The sequence below is a fragment of the Podarcis erhardii genome, assembly GCF_964252035.2.
Source record: "Podarcis erhardii genome assembly, chromosome: 3".
In the NCBI taxonomy this organism is placed as follows: Eukaryota; Metazoa; Chordata; class Lepidosauria; order Squamata; family Lacertidae; genus Podarcis; species Podarcis erhardii.
The window spans coordinates 80023108-80047439 of NC_138507.1; the positions used below are offsets into that span (position 1 = coordinate 80023108).

General features: G+C 43.7%; 1 protein-coding gene across 1 annotated transcript in view; it reads right to left on the minus strand.

Annotated features, from left to right (window-relative positions):
- PLD5 (phospholipase D family member 5) overlaps positions 1–24332 on the minus strand; it is a 95557-nt gene that overhangs the window by 63583 nt on the left and 7642 nt on the right. The window lies entirely within an intron of this gene.

Sequence of the window (24332 nt, forward strand, 5' to 3'; positions counted from 1 at the left end):
GCTGAATGTACAACAGGCAGCAGGACTGTGATCACTCTACATAGGCCTTGTGCACTTGGGCTCAGCTATGTAAGATGCAACACAACATTGTGATGTCCACATACATAAAGCCTAACATACATATACATATCTCAAAGCATACTGCCCATATTAGGGTAAGGATAGTAAGTTATCAGACCTAAGCACTTGGGGCTCTAACTGCAGGGACATCACTACACATTAAATTCAGTGCACATGGATGTGACAGGCACAGATTTGGACAAGTGGGCAAAGTCTTCTGCTATTCCATATAAGTGCACCCCAATGAACTAAAAGGGCTATATTTTCAAAATAGCCAAGCCAAAGCACTAAACCTCAGAGGAGTCATAGAAAAATAAGCTCATAGTCAAGCATTCTATATTTTTCAGTGAAACCCAAATGTTTGAACTTCTTATTGTCACATATTCATTATGTGATGCTGGTGCAAGCTGTTTGGACTGGAGCAATTACGGAACTGGATTGACGTCCACACCTTGATGTAATATTTCCCAGTGGACGCTGGTCCATTAGAGGAATCAGGGTCCAGTTGCTCAGCCCTGCTTGGACTCTTCCCCTTTCCCACCAATCCTGTCTATTGAGGCTAGGAGGGTCAAATAACCAAACTGAGGTCCAAGATCCTGCCTGAAATAAGACATTGGCTTGGGGAAGTCTATTGCTCTTTTGGATTCTCTGGTTAGAGCTTAAAACGCCTACATAGAAGGAAGTTGGAAACTTTGATCCTAGGCAAGCTTGCTCCTTGTATTAAAGTCCAAGCATATGTGAGTGGAGACCCAGGGGTGGGGTTGGAAGCCTGCCACTCCATTTAAAAGGCAGTATAAGAGCTCAGTAAGGGTTACATTAGGCACAGGATGTGGGTGGCTTTAAAACAGGATTAGACAAATTTATGGAGGATAAGGATATTAATGGCTACTAGCCATGATGGAGCAAGTCTTCAACCTCCACTGTCAGAGAGAGGATACCTCTGAACACCAATTGCTGGGAGGTGCAGGTAGGCAGAGTGCTGTTGTGCCCAGACCCTGTTTGCAGGCTTCTCGTGGGCATCTGGCAGAGCACTGAGAACAGGATACTGGCCTGGATGGGACCAGCGACTCTTCTTATGTTCTTAAGAGGGCATAAAAGTGAATGAGCTCGGGGCAGGGGCAGGGGCAGCCCGGTTAATTTCGTTGCCCCCCCCCCCACCGCTGAGAGAAGTAACTATGACAGAAGGAATTCCCTTCCAAAACAACGCAAAACAGTTTTCAGTTAAGTGCTAATTATTTGTACAACTGCAAAGCTTAAGTGTCCACAGAATCTTTGCAAGGGAAGAGGGTGCGAAGAAAGCCAGAACAACTTGGCTATGCCTTGGGGGCCTATTTGCACCTCTGGAATCTTTTTGGCTTCCAAAAAGCACCACTATGTCCAGGGTCCACCAGCTGCCACTGGGACCCAGACTCTGAGCTTACGTTGTTTTTTAAAAAAGTAAGTTTCTAGCCCTCAAGGCCAGCTCAGAACTTCATGGCCACCATAACAACCATGGCTTGTCTCTAACATCAATGGTACACAACTGACATAAAAATAAAGCATTTTGTACCCCCCCCCCCTTGTCTTTCTTGCTCTGGCCCTGCCAGAAGGGCAGGAAAGCCCACAGCTTCCTTCTCTTGCTGCTAAGGACAAGTGCTGCCAGAGAGGATTTCCAGGAAACAGGAATAGCATTTGCAACAATACCAGCAAGGAAAATTCAGAAGTGAGCAAGATGCTGCTTTTGCACAGGAACAAGTAGCAAGCTCAGCTCTCATGTGCTGTGGCCATTCATGTCTGCTGTCACGTAACCCAGTTTGATGGTGGTTGGCCTCCTCATAAGGAACCTACAACACTCCCATTTAAAAGTGCAGTTGCTACTCTGGGTCCTAGCAGGGAGGAGCGCAGCCAAGTGAGTGAGCAAGCAGGTAGGCATCACATTCTAGAGTCAGGTGGCTGAATCACCCCACGGTCTTCATGGTCTTCCAGTTGTTGGGTTCCCAGGGCTTGCCTGGAAAGATGTGCTCAGCATGTGGGCAGCAAGGAGCTGATGTGGTGGCAGCATCTTCCCTGTTGGAGTCCTGGACGGAGGGCGGACAGTGGGCCCCTTAGATGCCATCTGGCCCCTCTCTAGCATCAGGCCTTCCTATATTGGCCTGCCCAGGTAATAAGATCAATAGGAAAGCTCTCCTGGTCATCCTGTTGATGACAAGCACATTTTGTGGTGACCCAGGTCTTTTCAGTGGTGTTGTCTCAGCTATGGAACTCCCTTCCCTAAGTTCTGCCTAGCCCTGTAATTGTTTATTTTTTTTGCTGTCAGCTGAAAAGCCATTTATTCACCTGGACTTTTGTGGGAGTCAAATAGGATATGCTGTGAGTTATGAAATGGAGCTGCTGTCTGTTGTGTATAGATATTTTTGATGCATATTAATAATAGAATCTTAGAATAGCAGAGTTGGAAGGGACAACAAGGATCATCTAGTCCAACCCCCTGCAATGCAGGAATCTTTTGCCCAACACGGGGCTCAAACCCACAACTCTGAGATTAAGAGTCTCATGCTCGACCAACTGAGCTATCCTTCATTTAACGATTTGCTGCTTTATTGGAGATTGGTCTTTTTTCTGTAACATGTCCTGGGATGATAGTAGGATGCACAGTGGAAAATAAATTATAATGACGGATGAATGAATAAACAAATCAACAAACAGAATTCTCTCCATAATTACCACCTCCATTTAGAGCAGAACTGAAACTAATCTAGTACTGTAACTTTATACCATTGTTTCCAAGTTACAGAACTGCATCTGAATCTTCATCAAAGATTTGGGAGGACTTAAGCATTAGGTACTGAGCTGTTTTGTTGACCCCACCATTACATTCATGTGCATTTCTTCTGGGGCCATTCACAACCATAATAGGAGACTCTTGCTTTTCGTCCAGGTAGGTGTTCTGCAGGACAGCATTGGAATAAATGAAAGTGCCCTTGCCTTTATTAAGCAACTGGGCAGGATCTGGGCAGGACGATAATTTCATCATCGATAGCAAAGCTGTTCTTACCACTAAAGACAAGTGGGTGTTAGTGCAAATCCTAAAAGTATCATGTTAATCTAGTTTGATCCTCAGTTGAAGATTCTAATTAAATTTTATGGAAAGAGATATATCCTGTTATATAAAACTGAAGGTTCAGTCTCTCTAAAAAGATAGACAAAAACTTTCCCTGCAGAATCAAATAAATCCATGGAAAGCAGAAGCCAGGGGACTCTGCATACTCCTAGTTTAGGAAGTACAAACAGGCCTCTCTTCCAAGGCTTAACTGAAGTGGTTGGGAACTCTGGTGCAGTTCTCAAAATAGGGTCTCCCCCCCAAAAGAAATTCATGAAATAAGGTATTCTGGGCATGTACAGTTTCATATTTTAAAGTCATTTCCCATTGTTTTTGCTCACTTCCTAACTTAGGCCAGTCACCAACTCGCAGACTAACACACCTCACATCTGTTGTATTGGCATCTGTCTGTCTTGTGAGACAAAGGAATGTGCTTCCAGGGGTGAAGTCAAACCGCTTTGGCTGCATCGGTATCATCATCATCATCATCATCATCATCATCATCTCAAAACTACTGCCTCCCATGTTGTTTTTGCTGTGTTAGCAGCACTGAAGTGACCTCTCTGGGGTGCAAGCCTGGAATGCTCAGATTATAAGGCCCTACTCATGGCCTCACTGTTGTAGTCCAAAGGAAAGCATAGCAGTACTATTGGCACCAGTTTGGCTGCAAGAGTTGCCTGAAGAAGGTGTACAAGACACCATCCATCTATTTTAGGGACCCCACTCCAGATTTGTGTAAGGTTTACTCCTTTACTTCTCCCAAAGATGTCCCACAAGGCACCATCCTCAGGGTTTACTCCTGCAGCGTTTCTCACAAATGAGTATAGTCACAAGACTCTGGGGATTTAGAATCAATGCTTTCCTTCTCCTAGATGGGCTACCTTCTCAGGTTGATGAGCCCCATGTGCCACTAGTTTCCCTCTACAAGCATGTACAATAACTGCCTTCTTGACTGTTGGACTGGTCTGCTCAGTCTGCCAGAGCCTGCTTTTGCATGCAGGAAGTCCCTAACTCACTGAGGCTTTGAGACCCATTGGCTACCCTCGTCTGGCCAGTAAAAGCCATTTCCAGGCGCATGGCCACTTTCACATGCTGACAGCTTCTAGGAACCACAGGGACAGCTGAGTGCAGGGTGAGGAACAAAGGTGGACAAACTACCCAAGTAGGAGGAGAACATGCCCCACCACCAGAGGTATTTCCTTTCCACCAACACCACATATTGTGAATATATAGGAGGCATAACATGGCTACGAAATGGGTCTTATTGCTTGTATCATAGGCATCAACCTTTGGTTCCTTTATCCCAGGCACAGGGAACCTTTGACCCTCCAGATGCCGCTCGACTACAATTGCCATCAGCACCGGCAAGCATGGTCAATGGCCAGATATGATGCAATTTGTAATTGAGCAACATCTGGAGGGCAGAAGGTTCTTCTCCACACATGCTTTAACCAGAGTGATATAACTCTGTACTACAAAGATCCTTATTTTTCTGGGTACTCTACTCCTGCAAATTAGTACAACCCCAAGTCTTCAACCAATCTTACTTTAGCTCGATTATTGCAGGTTTTACAGATGTGCAAGTCCTACTTGCGTTCAACATGAGACTGATTCCTAGAGCAGTGTTTCCCAACCTTGGGCCTCCAGCTGTTTTTGAACTACAATTCCCATCATCCCTGACCACTGGTCTTGCTAGCTAGGGATGATGGGAGTTGTAGTCCAAAAACAGCTGGAGGCCCAAGGTTGGGAAACACTGTCCTAGAGGACTTACCTTAGGCTTGTAACCACCGGGGAATGGAAAGTATAGTGATGTACTTTAATTTCAATTTTTACTATTGTATAGGTAACACAGCAAGGTGTCAGTAGTTTTACTAATTGCCCAGTAAAAAATAAAACATGCTCTCACATTCTAGTGTTCAGTACAGAGCTAGATGGACCATTGATCTGACTGAGGCTTCCTATGTTCCTATGTAATGCAATTGGATAGGAGCAGAAAATTCTACAGGCCTGGCTATGTCATAGCAGCAGGTTTGCACCCCTAGAAGCACAGCAAGTCAGGGCACCTAAGTGCCACATACTTTAAGCTGGATTTGTGATATACTTGCCAAGAGGTTGGCCACTAGTGGGACAAAACCAACAACAGTTCACAGATTTATTAAAAGACTGTGTAGCCTTGCAGCAACTTGCAGACCAGACTTAGGATATGTTATAATTTTGCCGTCTATTCTGATATTGTACAATAGTAAGCCGGATAGATAAACATGTCTTGTTGGCATGAAAAATGGCTAAACAAAGCCCAATTTCATTGATCTCAGCTACTGATATTGTCTGTCTTTTCAAACAGCAAGCCAAGCCAACAGCAGCAGCGATCAATATTCCATAATCCATGCTTTTGTTCTGTGCTCTCGGCTGAGTCTTTCATTGACAGAGAGAAATTATTAAACCTCTCTTTCCCTTTGGCCACTAGAGAGTGCCACAGTGCTGCAGAACCTCTTGGCTGAAGTTAAACAGCTAATTTGTCTTTTGACAAAACCGATCATTAAAAATGATACCTGGTGCTGCTGTACTGTTGTTATACAATCTGGGTATTTTTCTTGAAGGATATAAAGAAAAAGCATTTTCAATTCTATGGGGGGGACGGACGGATGGACAATAAGTAATTAATCTAGTCTGAATACTTTGTATTCTAAAAGCAATAGACTTCATGCTTTCATCAAATTGTGCCTACGTGAGAAGCGCATATAAGTTATTTGATTAACATGGCCATTGGCACTCATTACAGATACTATTTTTGCAGTGCTCCAGGAAAATGTAGTGCAGAGATTTAATGTTGTATAATGACTACCTTAATGAACTGGCCATGAACATCTATGAACACAGCACAAGTTCATTGGTAGTTTAGAGAGGAGGGGGTAGAGGTGAATGATCCACTGCTTCCAAAACCTTGCCAGCTCACACTGATCAGAGCAGGGAGTGAGATGGCGTCCTACTCTAGCTAGGTTTGGTTTCAATCTCTGAAAACACAGCAGCAGGAACAACAACTACCACCAGTCACATGAGGAGTTCAATAGCAAAGTCAAGGTGAATTTGAGGTCAAGCACAAGAGAGCAGTCAGGAATTGTGCATGATCCAAAGGCAGAGCCAGGGGCAGAGGTCAAAAGCTAGAAAGATCAGACATTTCTGTATACAACACTAATGTGTCACATCATTTGTAACTGATATTTAGAAAAGACTTCACAATCTGAGGAAAGAGACAATGCACGTAACTTTTGTAAACCAAGAAAATCTCTCATATCTATCTCTCTCTCTGTGTGTGTGTGTGTGTGTGAGAGAGAGAGAGAGAGAGAGAGAGAGAGAGAGAGAAATTATTTGAATAAGAATAGAAATGCATAAGCTGAGCTTTGGAAAGGAGGTTTAAGGCTCTGGCAGGGTCCTAGAGCCCTCCCTTCTCCTTCCCAAAGCTGAGAAAGTGCTAGCTAGGCAAGAGAACACTAGGACCCAACCAGAGCACTCATGCCTCCTTCCCAAAGCCCAGTGCCACGCTTACCCAGCTTTGGGAAGGCAGCATGAGGGCTGGGGTGTGTGTGTATCAAATGTTGCCAAGAGCCACATAAGGGCCCCAAAGGTTGCATGCGACCCTTGGGCCATGCATTGGACCACCCTGCTCTAGAGTCATGTGCTCCATCATTTATCAGCCGCCTGGGCTTGGACCTTCTGGCACCAACACTCTCAAGGGTTGGGGGTGATTCAGCTCTGCTCTCCACTCCTTCTAGGAAAACCCTGGAGGCTGGCCTGGGAAGGTCCCTCCCAGTATACTAGGGTTTTCAGTGCTGGCTGGCTGGCGCTCTCTCTCTCTCTCTGTGTGTGTGTGTGTGTGTGTGTGTGTGTGTGCACGCACATCTGGGTCTTTTTGGACATTAGGAGTGTTAGGTCCTTACTGGAAGATTCATCAGGTTAGGGCATAGTATGTAGTTGGCATAACAAAGCAGCTTAGGAACAGGCAGATGCAGTTCTCCCCTAGAATATCTGGTAAACCTCAGAGCCTAGGACTCGCCAATCAGAAGGTCAGCAGTTCGAACCCCCACGACGGGGTGAGCTCCCGTTGCTCGGTCTCAGCTCCTGCCAACCTAGCAGTTCGAAAGCACGTCAAAGTGCAAGTAGATAAATAGGTACCGCTCCGGCAGAAAGGTAAATGGCGTTTCCGTGTGCTGCTCTTGTACACCAGAAGCGGCTTAGTCATGCTGGCCACATGACCTGGAAGCTGTACGCCAGCTCCCTCGGCCAGTAAAGTGAGATGAGCGCCGCAACCCCAGAGTCATCCGTGACTGGACCTAATGGTCAGGGGTCCTTTACCTTTACTAGTGGTAATTCTATGGTCATGGAACTTTCCATGGGTATAACTGAAGCCTCCAAAGTGTATGTGATCCCTCTGCTTCTAACAAGGCACCTCTGCCATAGCCAATCCTTCCTTCTATCATCATCATTATTATCTATCTATCATCTATCATCTATCTATCTATCTATCTATCTATCTATCTATCTATCATCTATCTATCATCTATTTATTTATTTATAAAATTGGCTTGTTCTTAAGCCAAAAATACTCCCAGAGCAACTTATAAATCACTTATAAAGTCCTTGCCCTCAGACTTACAATCTAAAAAGCCATAACACAAAAGGAACATGGTTTGGATGGAAAGAGGAAATAAGCAAACTCGAGTACAGGTTCCTACAAGTGTTAGGATATAATATTGTTATTACCTCATTCAAAGTTATTTATTAAAATGTTGAATTTTAATATTCTGCCACTATTTGCATTTATTTATTTATTTTTACTTTCCACTATTTTCTGATTAATAATGTGCAGTAGATACAGACTTTATTTAAATATTAGGTAGGTGTATTGGTTGCTACTACCCCAGTGGTTGCTCTTACACTGTTCCGGCAAGCCCTTTTGATTTGCTGGTGTCTTTATGTCCCACACTGCTGACACACCTTCTAATGGTCAGATGTTGTTGTTGTGTTGCGACATCCAACCATGCAAACTGGCCTAAACACACAAAAAGATGAACATTCTTTGTTCTGCTGCTCCTACAGAAAACTGAAGTTACAGCTGAACACCACTAGGTGGCAAAAGTGCTTAATTCACATTCCAGCAGCTACTTGCTTTGGAACTGTTTCTGAAGTAGATTGTGGTAACAGTTCACCTTCACAGTTGCCTAAGACCCAAATGAGATGTTAATGCAGTTGTGCATATCAGCCCCTAAACTTTCTGTTTCTCTGTGGGGGTTTTTAAGCTGGAAAGCAGCCTCAGAGGCTTCCGGTGAAAGGTAAAAAGTTGAAATGGGTCTGGTTTCCCATGACACTCTTTTTCCACTCAAAACTGCTCTCCTAAGCTACGCCTATGGGAGAAAAGATGGAAGAAAAGAGACAACTGCATGTATTGACTAGTGGTGTACTTTCTGATATTAAAAGGCTTAAGTGTTAGGGAAGTTTTTAATGACTGGTGTTTTATTTTTAATCTTTTTGTTGGAAGCTGCCCAGAGTGGCTGGGGAAGCCCAGCCAGATGGACAGGGTACAAATAATAATAATAATAATAATAATAATAATAATAATAATAATAATAATAATATGTTGTTGTTGTTGTTGTTGTTGTTGTTGTTGTTATTTTAAAATGGTATGTGCAAAATGTACCCAGTAGGAACTTAAGGTGGCAGTAATGTATTACAATACAAAAAGTGGGACTTGCACTCTGGAATGCTCCTGTTCAGAGTTCCAGCACTTTCCCAGAAAGAGCCATTCCATTCCATTCCACCAAACAGCCAGGTTTCATTTCCACCAAACAGCCAGGTTTCCAGTACTGTACAGTCAGCTTCTGTATACTAGTATACCTGAAGGAGCATCTCCCACACCCATTGTTCAGCCTGGACACTGAGGTCCAGCGCCGAGGGCCTTTTGGTGGTTCCCTCACTGTGAGAAGCAAAGTTACAGGGAACCAGGCAGAGGGCCTTCTCGGTAGTGGCGCCCACACTGTGGAACACCCTCCCATCAGATGTCAAGGAAATAAACAACTATATGGCATTTAGAAGACATCTGAAGGCAGCCCTGTTTAGGGAAGTTTTTAATGACCGATGTTTTAATGTACAGTATTTGTAATCTTTTTGTTGGAAGCCACCCAGAGTGGCTAGAAAAACCCAGCCAGATGGGCGGGGTCAAAATAATAAATTATTATTATTATTATTTTGTAGATGGAAGGAGTGTCAGCCCAATAAAACCCCACTCTAGGTCTCTTCAATGTATGTTATAGGGGCTCAGGGCAGAGCTTTCTCACGAGCTGCTGCAGTTCTAGAACTAGCTGTGCAAGCCAGCTCATTAGAATTCCGGAAAAGAGCTGTATGGGAGATGTTTCAATTTTCTCGGGTATTTAAATCTAAATTACTGAATGCATGTTGCCATTACTTTTACTTGTTTTATTCTTTCGTACTGACACAATAATCATTATAATTAATAAATATTTAGAAAGAAAGGGAAAGGATTCCAAATCCCAGACATGGGTATTATTAAAGTTATTCAGATCCAGTTTCCTATTCTCTTCTGTGATTCTTCTCTCAGGAGGTTTTTCGCAGTCAAATAAATAATGAATGTGGGACACAGCCCATTCCTATGCAGAATTAGATGCACATAACTTCAAAAAAAATCAATCAACTTAGGGATACCTAACTCTGTACCAGGTCAGACCACAAGTAGCTTTCATTGGCCCAGACCCCTCTAGAAGAAGAACTTGGGTTTTTTTGTAGTTCTGCAGTCAAAGACTTGGGTGATTAGTTCAAATAATTATATGAAATTAATTCCATTCCCTCACTAGCAGCTCAGCCAAGGAACCACAGGATGCATTCAATGAATGCACACAATAAATTCATTTGTATTGAGAGGGTGCCATATTCAGAGTTCCATTCAGCAAATGGCAGGTTTTTCCTCCCGTAATCACAAGTTTCCACTAACACATGTTCTTTTTGCTGAGTTGCATCTCACATTATCTCCATTTTCACCTTCTCTCTGTTACAGGTATGAATGTGAGACAGGGAGAGTTTTGCTATTTCGAGCAACTGACTTTTAAGCTAACAAACAATGAAGAAAATGGATGGCATCTTGTCCTAACTACATTATTCTGTGAAAACACTACTGGTGAAATGAACAGGGAACTTCTTTTTAGAAAAACAATTGTTTGATCTTGTCTTTCCTTTACTAAGTTTAAAAAGGTAAAGGTAAAGGACCCCTGACAGTTAAGTCCAGTCGTGAATGACTCTGGGGTTGCGGCACTCATCTCGCTTTACTGGCCAAGGGAGCCGGCGTTTGTCCGCAGACAGTTTTTCTGGGTCATGTGGCCAGAATGACTAAGCCACTTCTGGCGAAACCAGAGCAGTGCATGGAAATGCCATTTACCTTCCTGCCGGAGCGGTACCTATTTATCTACTTGCACTTTGACATGCTTTCAAACTGCTAGGTTGGCAGGAGCTAGGACTGAGCAATGGAAGCTCACCCCGTTGTGGAGATTCGAACCACCAACCTTCTGACTGGCAAGCCCTAGGCTCAGTGGTTTAGACCACAGCACCGCCCGCGTTTATTAATACAAAGTTTATTTCCCCTTAAATTCTGCAATGCTGCATTTCTATACAAAAACCGCTCTTCTGCAGGTCATATAATTTACAACAGCTTTGCAGCTCTGTGGCTTTTACAATCTCATTTAACTGTGCATTGCTCTTCTCTCCCCCACCTCCCGCTCCTTTATCCCATCAGCTTTCCCACCACATCTGTGCTCCTTGTCACTTCCTTCCTGTTCTGCATACTGTTCATAATGTCTCTAAGTGAGGAAGCTGTATAAGTGAAAGCTGTGTTTAGGCACATGCACACTCCTCAGTCTACAGTCAAATGGAATATTTGATGTTTCCTCTGGCAGTGGGTCTGGTGCTGGACAATGGCTATCACTTTGCCTACTATGCACTGTCTTAAAGTTAGGACCTGGCTAAATGATAGTGGAAGCAGGGGGAAATTTTGTATATATATATTTGCATAATGATGTGGTTTAATGTTTAACCAGAGCACATGGGGAAAGCTATTACCATTTTGTCACAAATGAGACAACAGACAAAAGAAGGCATGAAAGGTTGTGCAGATGTTACTAATCTGGGCCAACTACTATGTATAACTGTCCACATGAGTGACATATTCACATGAGCAGTGCAACATTTGAAGACTTACTTCATTTAACTCTGCAGTGAGCACAAACGACACGGAAACTAGGATTAAGACAGATTATTTGTCTTTACAACAGTCAAATGTCAGGATTTTTAAAAATTAATATCTGTTCTGAGCCACAATACCACCGGAGTTTTCTCGTTGCTACTTAGTTCATCAGTAGTCCATGTATTGTTTTGCCTACTCGAAGCTTAATATATCTCGCCTGTAAAAAATTGCATTTAGAGACAAATAAACTAGTACCATATGCATGCACACGAAAGCTCATACCAAGAACTGACTTAGTTGGTCTTTAAGGTGCTACTGGAAGGAATTTGTTTTGTTTTGACTATGGCAGACCAACACGGCTACCTATCTGTAACTGGAACATATGGTTATAGTTCTTGGGTGTGGGGTTTGTGGGCACAAGTAGCCCATAAGAGTTACAATTAATCAAGGTTTGATTAAACTGTGCCAAACACTGAAATTCCTGGGTTTAGCTTATGCCAACAAGTCAGGCTGGCAGTCAGGGCTAGCTAAGTGATGGCCCATCAATGAAACCATCAAGAGGGCACAAACACTGTCAGACAAGGAGGTGAGGGGTGCCTCTTTCAGCTGTGCATTGATGGGAAGAGACCAAAGGGGTTTAGGATTTCAGGGTGGATAACATAAGCAAACAGGGGAAAAAACTCAGTTTTGCAAGTGGAAGGAGGAGACAGAACACAATGGAGGCTAGCTGGGACAAGCTGCAACAGAAACGGAGAGGATAGCTTTTTTGCTGTTCTTTTTGAATCCAATGTTGCACTTATGGAGGAGGCTGGGCCTGCTTTGAATGTGAATGCTCTGCAATCCCATCATTTAGGTTCAGATTGTATGTAAGTGCAAATAAACCATATATCGCAATGATGCCACAGTCTCTGCTGCGCCTCATTGTCCCAAAAGGGAACACAGACCCTGGGGAGCACACACCTGCAACCCTTGAAATCTCATGCACCACTTGGCAGAGATTGGGGTGGTGTATAGCAATATTGTGGGAATTGAGCAACATCGTTGGAGGAAATATGTAATAGCTATAGGGTGGCATTTTCAGAAGTATTTAAAACAGTCAAGCATGTCTCAATCCCTTTGACATTTAATGAATAAAAACTTTGAAACTAGATTAAACGCACAGTGGTACCTCGGGTTAAGAACTTAATTCATTCTGGAGGTTTGTTCTTAACCTGAAATTGTTCTTAACCTGAGGTACCACTTTAGCTAATGGGGCCTCCCATCCCCATCCAATTTCCGTTCTCATCCTGAAGCAAAGTTCTTAACCTGAGATACTATTTCTGGATTAGAAGAGCCTGTAAGCTGAAGCATCTGTAACCCGAGGTACCACTGTAATAGAAATGTCAGGAGTATGAACACCACTGATTTCCAGTGAAACTCAGGTATCTGATGCCCTAAAGTCTTCTGAAGAAGAAGCAGCTTAGATGATTAAAAAGCTCTCCTGCAGCTAACAGTAATGGTGGTGGTCTGGTCATTGTATTACTCAGTATGAAGTCTTCTCTCTTATGTTGCTTTTAGCCCCGTGAAACAGCAACTCTGGAAAGATTGTAATCATAGCTTAGTAGTGAGTCCAGCATCAAAAGTAACAGATCAGCACAAAATTTTAAAAACACTTCAGCAGCAGAACAGCCTGGAGCAATTAATCAGAAAGACCTAAGAGCACAGAAGCTGAGGCAGATGAAAGCTGAGTTAGTTAATTGGCTGGAAACTCCCAAAGATATTAGTTTCACTCAGAATTGTTAAAATGCCCAGCTCTCTAGAGAGCTCACTGTATGCTGCAACTGAAGTTAAGAATGAGATCCCATACAAAAATATCTGCACTTCGTTCAGTACACACAGAGGTTGAAATGAGAGCTGTGTGACTGCCAAAGTCTTTCATTGCCCATGAATAAGAAGATGGTTAGGAGGTGTAGGCAACTTCGCCAATACACTCTTAATATAGAAGTCTAAACTAGGTGGTTGTAGAAAGCATTTCAAAGAAGGGAAGTATTTTAAAATACGTCACATGGGGGGGACTTAATGAGAAGGCCAAGTTATAATGTTAAAAGGTGAGTAAAGGTAGATGGGAAGGATGACAAGTAGAAAGGGCACCCTAAATGTCAAGTGGAGGGGACATATCCACTAAATAAAGCATCCCATTATATTAGCAGAGAGTTATCAGAAAAGAAAGCTAAAGTACTGTTGAAGTTCCAGCAGTGGTTTTTTCCCCCAGTTACAGAGAACTAGAAACCTGCCATCAAAAGCTTGGCTAATTCATTTAAAAGAATATGTGAACTTAAGTCTTCCTCACCTAATTAGTTTCTGTTCACGTACACTTCCGCACCAGACATACTGCTTGGTTTCTAATCAGTGCATGGCCCCTAATGCCCAGCTGAAATCCTGTAACTATTTATATCACAATTGTTCTGGTTTATTTCTTTTGCCCTGCTTTTGTTGTGCAGTAGTGCAAGAGTGCCCTTCCAGATCACAATAATGCAACAACGGCACAGGAGCACTGCAGAACAACTAAGAGAGTGAAATGTTATGTGCACAGTCCAGCACTGTTACTGCTGCATCAGTGACATGCTACAGAATACACCTGCGAAACACACAGAAAAAACTCCCGCACACTCTGGAGGGTCCCCTAAACTACATTATTAGAAGCTACCTTATACCGAGTCAGTATTGTCCACACTGACCTGCAGCAGCTATTCAGCCAGAGAACTTTCCTAGCCCTACCTGGAGATGCTGGGGATTGAACCTGGCAGGCAAAGCAGATGCTCCGATACTGAGCTACAACACACACACACCCCACTCATTTGAAATAACTAGTTTATTTATGTATGCATATGTACACACTGCCCTTCAGCCAAAAGGCTCCCAGAGCAATTCGAAATAAAATTTGAAGCTCTGGATGCCCTTCTGTCAAATACAGGCAAAACTAGCAGAACCTTTACCAGAAATATGAGCCATATTTACTCTATACCCCTTAAATTACAGCTGTCAGGGCTGGTTCAGCTGCAAGTCAGCACACGGACAAGCAGTAAAGTTTAATCTTTATCCAAGGAAACAAAATACAAACAGAGAAACCTACGGGCAAAACTGGCCCTGGTAAAGCAGTTGTCACTTCCCTGTAAGTCTCCACCCCGGCAGGCTGTTTTCTCAACAGTGTTAAACTCAGACAGGGATGGGGCTCCTGTGTTCTCTGTGCCCTTTGCTCTGCTACATGCAAAGCCCTCCATGCCCTTGGAGACAAGAGACAAGGGACAAGGGGAGCTGAATACAGTAGGACCGGCAAACTCCTGTGAATCTGTTGCAACCTCCTCCTCAGCTGCCGATCCTACGTCTGCAGCTCTTTCTGTCTCTTCTTCCTCTCTCACTCAAGCCTGTTGCTTGTTCAGCATCCAACCATTCTGCCCCCCGCCCTTCATCCACAGAATGGTGGGCAACTGAGTAACATAGCTGTTTCCTAGCAGGAGACAAAGCCTTCATACAAGACTGCCATGCTAGCATTTGGAGATTGGGGGGTGAGAATGTAGGGTTCTACATCCCTTCATTGGAAGCCCCATAATCTCCCACAGCTTCGGTTCACAAAAAATGCAGTTGCTTCTTTTGCCATTTCCTTGGTTGACATTTTGCCCTCCCAAGCTGTTATTTGCTGTGAGGGAAGCTACCATATTCCCATATGGGATATGTAAATGACTCCCCACAAAGAGACTAATAGCAGCGGGGAGGGCAGTGCAGAGTGGGAAAACGGCACTCTTAAAATATCCCTCCCCCAAAATATCCCTTCCTCAATAACATAGTATGGACCCTACCTGAGGGTCTTGCAGATGCATTTACCATTTAGAAACTGTGGGAAGTATGAACACAGAGGTCACAGTTTGGACCCAAGATACACATGAAGCTCTGGCTTGCTTGCCTCACACAGAATGCTGCCATAGTGAACCTCTGCTTATGCCACACAGCAGCAGGAAGGGACATGGCAAACTGTATTACTGCTGCAGCAGCAGCTCCCTTCCCCTCACCATAGATTATAATTGTGTGCTCCCTCACTGGCTTTCTTCTCCTTTAGGAAACTGACTACGTGAAACAACAGAAACAGAATTGCAGACAGAGTGCCTTTTCTGTCACTCACTGAAAAGCATATCTATGTAGCCCCAGACACAGACACATCCGTGTATTCTTTCACTTGCTCACATAATTTATTCATCCCAAGAGGAAACAGCGTGTCTGCTATTTGTTTGTGACTGGTAGCTTAAGTAATATATGAGCAGGTGCTCATTTCCAATTAAAAGAGAATAAAACATGAAGACCAAGGAAGTATGAAATCTCCAAACAGTGCAGATGCCTTTGTTTATTGCCTTGGCAGGATGAAGACAACCCTTCCATCCGGCATCCACTTTTTATTGAGAAGTTAAACTGTTACAGCAGAGAAAAATGTAATGAAGGTCTTTTATAAGTAAGCACTTTCTTTTAAATTTTAATGTAACTAACCATTTATTAAGAAGATAGATGGCAGTAAGTGCAAAAATAGAATCACCATTTGGAAATCATGGCAACTGCCCCACCCCAACAATTTCTAGTTCATTTGTCCTTCATTATTTTGTATTCCTTCAACAGAATTTCTTTTCTATACCAGCTTCGTGTGCTGACTGTAACACAGTGTATTCCTCTTAAACATACTACTGACATGATTTTATTTTTTGGTAATCGCAATGGATTTTAAAGCAAATAAATTGCTTGTCATGGTTGCCACTGTGGAGCAGCCAGCGTTCTAAACCTGCAAAGGAGTTAAGCAATTAGACCTCTGGGTTTCCCTCCTCTGTCGATAACAGATCATCTGGGATTTACAACCTCCTCTGTTGCTTCCGTTAGTCTTAGGCTGCAAATTAAAGAGAGCCTAGTCCCTGTAATAAGCTCTCAGCTTGATGAAACACAGTCAACCCACCTGTAGTGACAATCTACACATCATCACTGCGACAGCTGTACTTTATCATGGAGTTATTTACCTTACCAGGTTGGCCCATCTACTGGAGCTGCTGGCATAATGAGTAATCGCATGATCCAGACAACATACATGCTAGTGATTTTATCCTTCCCCAATGAGATGTAGAAGCCGGGCCACCAAGAAGCAGTTTTATAACAGCTGCCATACAGAGAGGTACAGTATATTAGACTAAGAGATTGGGTGTACTATATTGACCATAACCATTTGAAAATGTCTTGTTTCCCCAATGTTTTTCCAGGTAAGCGGTTGACACAGATACTAAGAATTGGCCCTAAACCATTATGCAGAAAAGAAATACCAACAGCATGTTTTTCCAAAGCAGAATAATCCTGCAAGGGATTCCCAAGTGGACTTTTAGGAATCTATAAAAGATTCTGCAGATTTTAAATCATCTTGAGAATACTGAACTGTATTTGTAGAATTGTTCCAGACAGTAATTAATTTATTTGTAGAGGCGGTGGTTTGTTTCCTAACCCACCCCACCCCCGCAGCCACCAATCCTTTGTGCACAGGATACAGGCCTAGTGCACACCAGGAATGTGTCCTTGGCAAACTAGGAAACTTCACCCAGTACTAATACAGAAAGTGTTGGGCAACTTCAAGAGAGGGAAATTATGTGCATATAGCATCCGTTTCCTGCACTGATGGCCTGTGACACTTTTCTATGTTACGTATGTACAGTGGGACCAAAGAATTACTCTGTTATTATCTCTACAATTTTTATTACGAAAGTTTGATACAAAGTGTGTATAATGTATGAATGATTCGGAACGTAAGACTTAGCAATTTTGTCGAGACAGAAAAAGTAATGGAAACAAGAGATCCCTCTTCACACAGGCTTTTAATGGTGCAGTGGAGCTACTGCTGCATTTGCAGGCTTGCCACACATGCTGGGGTGGGGGATGCAAAGCACTGTCATCCTGAAATTGCTACAGGGATCGGACCCAAATCAGGCTCAATCTTGTCATGCGAATCGAGTGAATTCTAGGCTACTTCAGGCTTTTGCTGCTCCAGTGTGGTGTAGTGGTTAAGAGCAGTAGTCTTGTAATCTGGTGAACTGGGTTTGCGTCCCCGCTCCTCCACAAGCAGCTGCTGGGTGACCTTGGGCTAGTCACACTCCTTTGAAGTCTCTCAGCCTCACTCACCTCACAGAGTGTTTGTTGTGGAGGAGGAAGGGAAAAGGAGATTGTTAGCTGTTTTGAGATTCCTTAGGATGGTGATAAAGTGGGATATCAAATCCAAACTCTTCTTCTTCATCATAATCTCCTCCTCCTCCTCCTCCTGGAATTGGGCATTTCTGGGCTTTCTGTGGGCTGCCACTAGTGGGGATTCTATTGGCAGCAGGCCAGTCTGCCTGTTTTATAGTTGAAAGGAGGAGGTCTGCAGCTGCAGGGCGACACTGGCATCATTCTAAAGGCAAACGTTAGCAGGGCCAGATAGAAAGACACTTTCATCAAATCCAATGCAAAACACACACACACCCCCCTCTGAGTCTGGTACAAAGGTGCTTACTGTTGCACCTTAAGTTACTGTTAAACTTTTTTTTAGCAATTTGCCATGCCTCATTTCCTATAACAATCGTGTTGGTTTTAATTATTATTGCAATAACTGGAAAAGGAACCCTACTGTTTTTATTGTTTTAGAAAAATACATGGAATTAGAGCCTTTTACAAAGAATGTAATTATAATAAAGCAAGCCTAACCAGAAATTGGCACGAGGCTACTTGGAACCTTTAGGCATTCATCTCTTTTACCAAGCAAACATCCATCTCCACCATTATATCTTTAAATAAGCTTCTGCTTCTGTTGTACTTTAAAAGGCAGTAATGATTATCTACAAATGGAGAGATGCATTTTAAAAATGTAACAATATTAACTGCAACTGCAATTGGCTTGGATCCATTCAGGAGGAGGGGGAAGGAAGGCAGGGATGGGTTTTGCTGATTCCTCTGCAGATTCTTGTGTCCTCCAATTAATTTATTTTTATGATCTCAAACTAGAATTTATCTGGATTACATCAGTATTGCTACAAATGCTCATTGATCATTCTGGGAAAATCTTCGCATTTATCAGAGCAAATGTTATTAAATTGCACTTATTAATAATGCCATGCCAGAAATTTACCCTGTTTCCCACTCCCCACCAAAAATAAAATAAAATAAATCTCCATCAATTAATGAGAAAAGAAATTGCATAAGAAAATTGTCAAAGGGAGAGAGAAATTTTAAGCAAAATTCCCATGGGTTTTTGTCATTGTTACCTTACTTTTGATGTGACTGAGAGGTATTTGGGGGTGTCATTTCTTTCAATCTACAAATAATTTCACCAGTGGTCTGCATTCTGCAGCTTTCCTATATACCTGCACTTCAATTAAAATCGGGGGGGGGGGGGGAGGGGATATGACATCATGCAGCAAATCTTCCCATGGGGCTTTTCTCAGATGAAGCCTGGACAGCCAGGGAGGATACAGGAGGCTGAACAAATGTTTTACTGCAAAGAAAAACAAATCACTGCCCTCACTCAAAAGCCTGCACCTGCCTAAATCCTAAATAAATTCTAAAATGCCCTAAGAATAAGGCAGGAAAAGTGGAACTCTCCTTCACAGGGGGAAGAGAAGCTTTGTGCAACTGGAGTACAGATTTTAGCACAGCAAGTTAGGAACCTTAAGTCCAACGCTATATGAGAGATATAGGAAGAGAGTTACAGATAGGTAGCCGTGTTGGTCTGCCATAGTCAAAACAAAACAAATTCCTTCCAGTAGCACCTTAAAGACCAACTAAGTCAGTTCTTGGTATGAGCTTTCGTGTGCATGCACACTTCTTCAGATACATAGGAAGAGAGGTACAAGACACTAAGGGTGACCTGTTGATCACTTCTGCAACCACTATATTGTAGGATCAGCTTACATTCTAGCTCAAAAGGGGATCAGCACCTGATCGATTTTGACAAGTATGTTATGTAACAGCACTTTAAAAATCAAACAAAAAACCCCCACAACTTGCCAAAAATCATGTTGGTGTCAAAATCAGAAAGCTTCAGGCAAGCCCATTTCATTTTGATCCTGGTGTGGCTGATTGTAACTCACTACAGAAGACACTACAAAATGGGTCATCTGAATCCATCCCAAACATAGGAAGCTGCCTTATACTGAGCAAGGCCCTTGGTCCATCTCGCTCAGTATTGTCTTCACTGGCAGTGGCTCTCTAGGGCTTCAGACAAAGGCCTCTCCCAACCCCACCTGGAGATGCCAGGGACTGAACCCTGGACCTTCTGCATGCAAAGGAGATGCTCTACCACTGAGTAATGGCACTTCTTGCTCTGCTGCCGGCTGTTCAGAAATACAGCCTTGGCAAGTAAAGAACTGCTGGATGACTGTGAAGGTTAATACAGATAGAGGGGGGTTTCTGTATGTGTGGTTGCTAACTGAGAGACAGAAGCAACCTAATTTCATCCCCTCACCCCCAACTGTGTTAGGATGTTTGGGTCTGGGGGAACAAGAAAAGAGGCCTTCCGGTGGAGGGCTGCCCAGTGCCAGAATGTTCAATAACCGCCTTTCCTTACCATCTAAGGCAGGCATGGCCAAACTTGGCCCTCCAGCTGTTTGGGGACTACAATTCCCATCATCCCTGACGACTGGTCCTATTAGCTAGGGGTGATGGGAGTTGTAGTCCCAAAACAGCTGGAGGGCCAAGTTTGGCCATGCCTGATCTAAGGGAAGAAGCAGGTAAATTGGGCAGATTCAGGTGGGGCCCACTCAAGCAGATCAATTGTTCTTAATCAGGATGGGCCAGGGTACTATGGGTCAAATGATTTTCAGCCAGGCCCAGTCAAGTAGCTTAGGTCAAACTCAAGTCAGGCTGAGGCAAGTCCAGCTATAAGAAGTCAGATCAGGTCAAGTCAAGTCAGGCTGAGTCCTGGAAGGTCTCACTGAGCAGCAATCAAAACCATGGGTAGCTCCGAGTGTGCTCTGCTTGCTGAGCAGTAGAAAGACCAGAGTTATTTGAAGCCCTGTGAAGGCTGGCACAGCTTAAGCTTCCAGTGGTTCTTCCCCCACCCGCTGGCAGAACTGTTTGTAATCCTTTAAAGGGCCTTCAGTGGTTCTCCAGCTGTATATCCTTGCATGGTTATGAAGGAGAAGCTGCAGAGCAGTCATTTTCTGTGGTGGAGTTTGAAGATAATAGGAAAGCCACACCCTCAGGATGTAAAACGGGGTTCCAAGGACTCCCTTGGGTGGGGGTGACCTGTGATTCATCTGAATCTGCCTTGGGGTAATGCTGGAATCGGAAATCAGGGGAGATAACATTTACTAGTAAAAAAATTAGACCCACTGTGGTAACCTAATGTGGGGAAGTTGGAAAAAATGTTTTCCGGTTATATCGTGCTGAGCTCCTCCTCAGACTTTTAGAATCTTGTTGCACTACCCGATACAAGATGCTATACCGTTTACTGTAACATCATCTATGATATGCCTTCTTTCTAGGCACTCTTTAATAATACAAAAGGGTTGAAAATTTCATTTACTGTATTTTTGCCCCATAGGACGCACTTTTTCCCCTCCAAAAATGAAGGGGAAATGTGTGTGCGTCCTATGGGGCGAATGCAGGCTTTCGCTGAAGCCTGGAGAGAGAGAGGCATCGGTGTGCACCGACCCCTCTCACTCTCCAGGCTTCAGGAAGCTATCCGCAAGCCTTGCAAGCCCGGCGGGAGTTCCCGCGGGCTCACAAGGCTTGCAGGCAGCAGCCTGCAGCCCCGGTGAGTGTCCGCAAGCCTTGCGCGAGGCTTGGGGCGGCAGCCTGCAGCCCGAAGCACGCGGAGCCCTCCGGAGGGTGCTTCGGGCAGGTGTGCGCAAGGCTTGGGGCGGCAGCCGCGGCTGGGGGGGAATATTTTTTTTTATTCATTTCCCCCCCAAAAAAACGAGGTGCGTCCTATGGGCCGGTGCGCCCTATAGGACGAAAAATACGGTATATTCAGCTGAAACATTCTATTGCTCATTTGACTCACAATTGATTCCAGTCATGTCTTCCTAGTAGAGAGTGTGCTGGAGAAGACATTTAATGATTTACTGCATTTTGCTGATCAAATAACTTTCTTTTTTTGCTTTTGTGAGACCTTCAAACTGTCAACTCCCTCAACAATGGAGCTTTTTTGACCTCTTTCCACTTTATTGTTTGGATGTTAGATATAGTTTTGGCTTGAGAGAGTTTATATTACAATCAAAAAGCAACCTTAGCACAATAGGATTACATAAGCTGCCAGTTACAGTTAAAGGGTACTGTGAGTTCTGTCTTCAGTCTACCCTACATATCAACAGCTGCATGAATGAAATCAGGGTGGATACTAGGCCCATGGGAAGCTGTAGATACAACAGATGCCAAGGTGCTATGGGTTGAGTTGTGTGGAAATCACACTGAACAATCATTGAAAGACTTAGAGATTTCTGGCTTAGAAGCTAGACCCCACAAAGTCAGCTTTTCAGTATCCAGATGGAGTGTGTGAAATGAAAGCTTACATTGACTCTAGTCCATTAGACTTAAATCAGAATTCCAAAAATTGTGTTGCTTAATTTGGCCCCTTAAAACAATAGTATTGAGGACCTTCAATATTGTAACTAGGTGCTTATCTCTAAAACAATATTGTTCGCATCCATCTGTCTCAAGTAGCAATGAAGTGCGCCTCTGGAGGGTGAAGTCCAAAGTGACCTCTCCAGGGCACATGCCTGGGCAGTGTGTATGAAGGTCCTGGGCTGCCCAGCCTCACTGATGTGGTCCAAAGCAGAGCAGAGTAATACATTTGGCACCATCTTGGCTACAGCAGTTGTCAGAAGGAGGTGTACAAGACACCATCCAAGCCTCTTAAAGACTTCACTCTGGATTTGCCTTGGGTTTCCTCCTTATTCTTTTTTTCTCCAGAAGATGTCCTGAAAGGCAGCGGGTACAGATTTCCCTCTAAAGCTCATGCAGAGCTTGACCATTAGCCCCACTATTAGTCTTGTACACTCAATCTGCCAGAGTCTGTCTTCACAAGCAGAAGAGGTCCCTAACTCAACAAGGGTTTGAGACCCATCGGCTACCCTGACCTGGTTTAGCCAGCTAGTCTAAGACGTTCGCTGGAGTGTGGCCATTGTCACATGCCGACAGCTTCTAGGAGTCACAAATAAGAGCTAAGAGCAGAGTGGGGACCAAAGGTGGACAAACTACCCCAGAAGTGCATATACACTGTGTGCGTGTGTGTGTGTGTGTGTGTGCGTGCATGCATGCGCACGCATCTCACACAAATAAAGTAATATTTTCCATGAATTAGTCATATGAATAAAAATAAATTTCTGCTTCCAACATAGCCTTCCAGCACTGCAGCTTCAGTCCCAATACTGACTTTCAAGAGTGTTGTGCACCCTTCCAATGCCCCAGATTCTGAGCAGCCCAGCTGATGCCCCCTCCCCCCAGCAAGCCAGTGTCCACTTCTTTTCTCCTGGGCACCAACACTCTGACACCTTCTGCTCTGACAAAAAAGTGAGTTCCTCTCAGACCCCAGTCAGCCCAGCCTGGTCTTTGCTTTCAGGAGAAGCTTCCCCTAATCCCAGAATCCTGCATAAGAATGAGGGGAAAAAGCATTTGAAACTTCAGAAAGTATTTCCAGATTTGACTGGTTTACTCACTCCTCTTGTCCATTAGCACCACAGCCCTTAATGTCCAATTCTACATAACCAAACAAGAGCTTATTACAAAAAGTGAATATAGTGCTCACTCCATGACTAACTGATATTTGAGTTTCTTTGCATGGCTGCTTTGGTGAACCACCAAACTGAGAATAGCCCATAGGAAGCTACACAAGACCACTGGTACACCTAGCTCAGTACTGCATACACTTACTGGCAATGATCTTTCAGGGTTGTCTGTTCCCTTAGAGCAGGCATAGGCAAACTCAGCCCTCCAGATGTTTTGGGACTACAACTCCCATCATCCCTAGCTAACAGGACCAGTGGTCAGGGATGACCATATGCCTATGCCTGATTTAGAGAATGTGTAACCCCCTCCAGAACAGGTAACTGACCTATATCCTGGACAGTAGAGCCACTTGCTCACAGCACTTCTGTCTTCCTAAGATTCCACCTCAATTTATTGGCCCACATCTAACCCACCAGCTCCTAGACACTGATTCTGGACTTGCACAGAAACACCTGATTCAGATGTTTAAAAGAATCAGATTTGGATATCATAAGCATACTGATGGCACTTTGTTCCAAATATCCTAATGGCCACACCCAGTGGCTTCATAAAGATGTTAAACAGCATGGGAGACAAGTTGGTATCCTGCAGGCCCCTATAGCTGCTGGGGGGCAGCCTCCCAATACTACATTCTGAAACTGACCCTGCATGTGTGAATGGAAGCATGTATGAACAAAAGTGTTCCCAATTTCCATCTCACTGACTTTAATCAGGCATCCGAACAACATGACCAGTCCAACAAAGTTGATGTTAAATTATCATTGCTTTGACACTGGCAATCTTTGCTTCTTCCAGTAAACTGGCATTAGTTTGCCTGTCTTCCCAAGTAATATGTGAATTTTTTCGAAGACACCGTTGATGGAATCCTTTGAGGAGTTGAAGATGGTGTTTATAAGTGGTCCATGTTTCACAAGTGTACTTTAAGGTTGGTAGTACAATAGCTTTGTAAACAAGCATTTTGCTTTCCCTGTGAATGTCCTGGTCCTCACTCTGCACTTCAGTTGGGAGGAAGCTGCACTTGCAGAGCTCAGACGATTCATTGTTGGCCCTTGTGGAAAGATAACTGCCCAGGTTGTGAAAGACATCAACATTTTCCAACGTTACACGGTTATGTTGGATTTGTGGTGCTGCAGAGGGGTTGCTTTGTGCTTATTGGTGCAGCAATTTGGTTTTTTGGATGTTGAGTGATAGGCC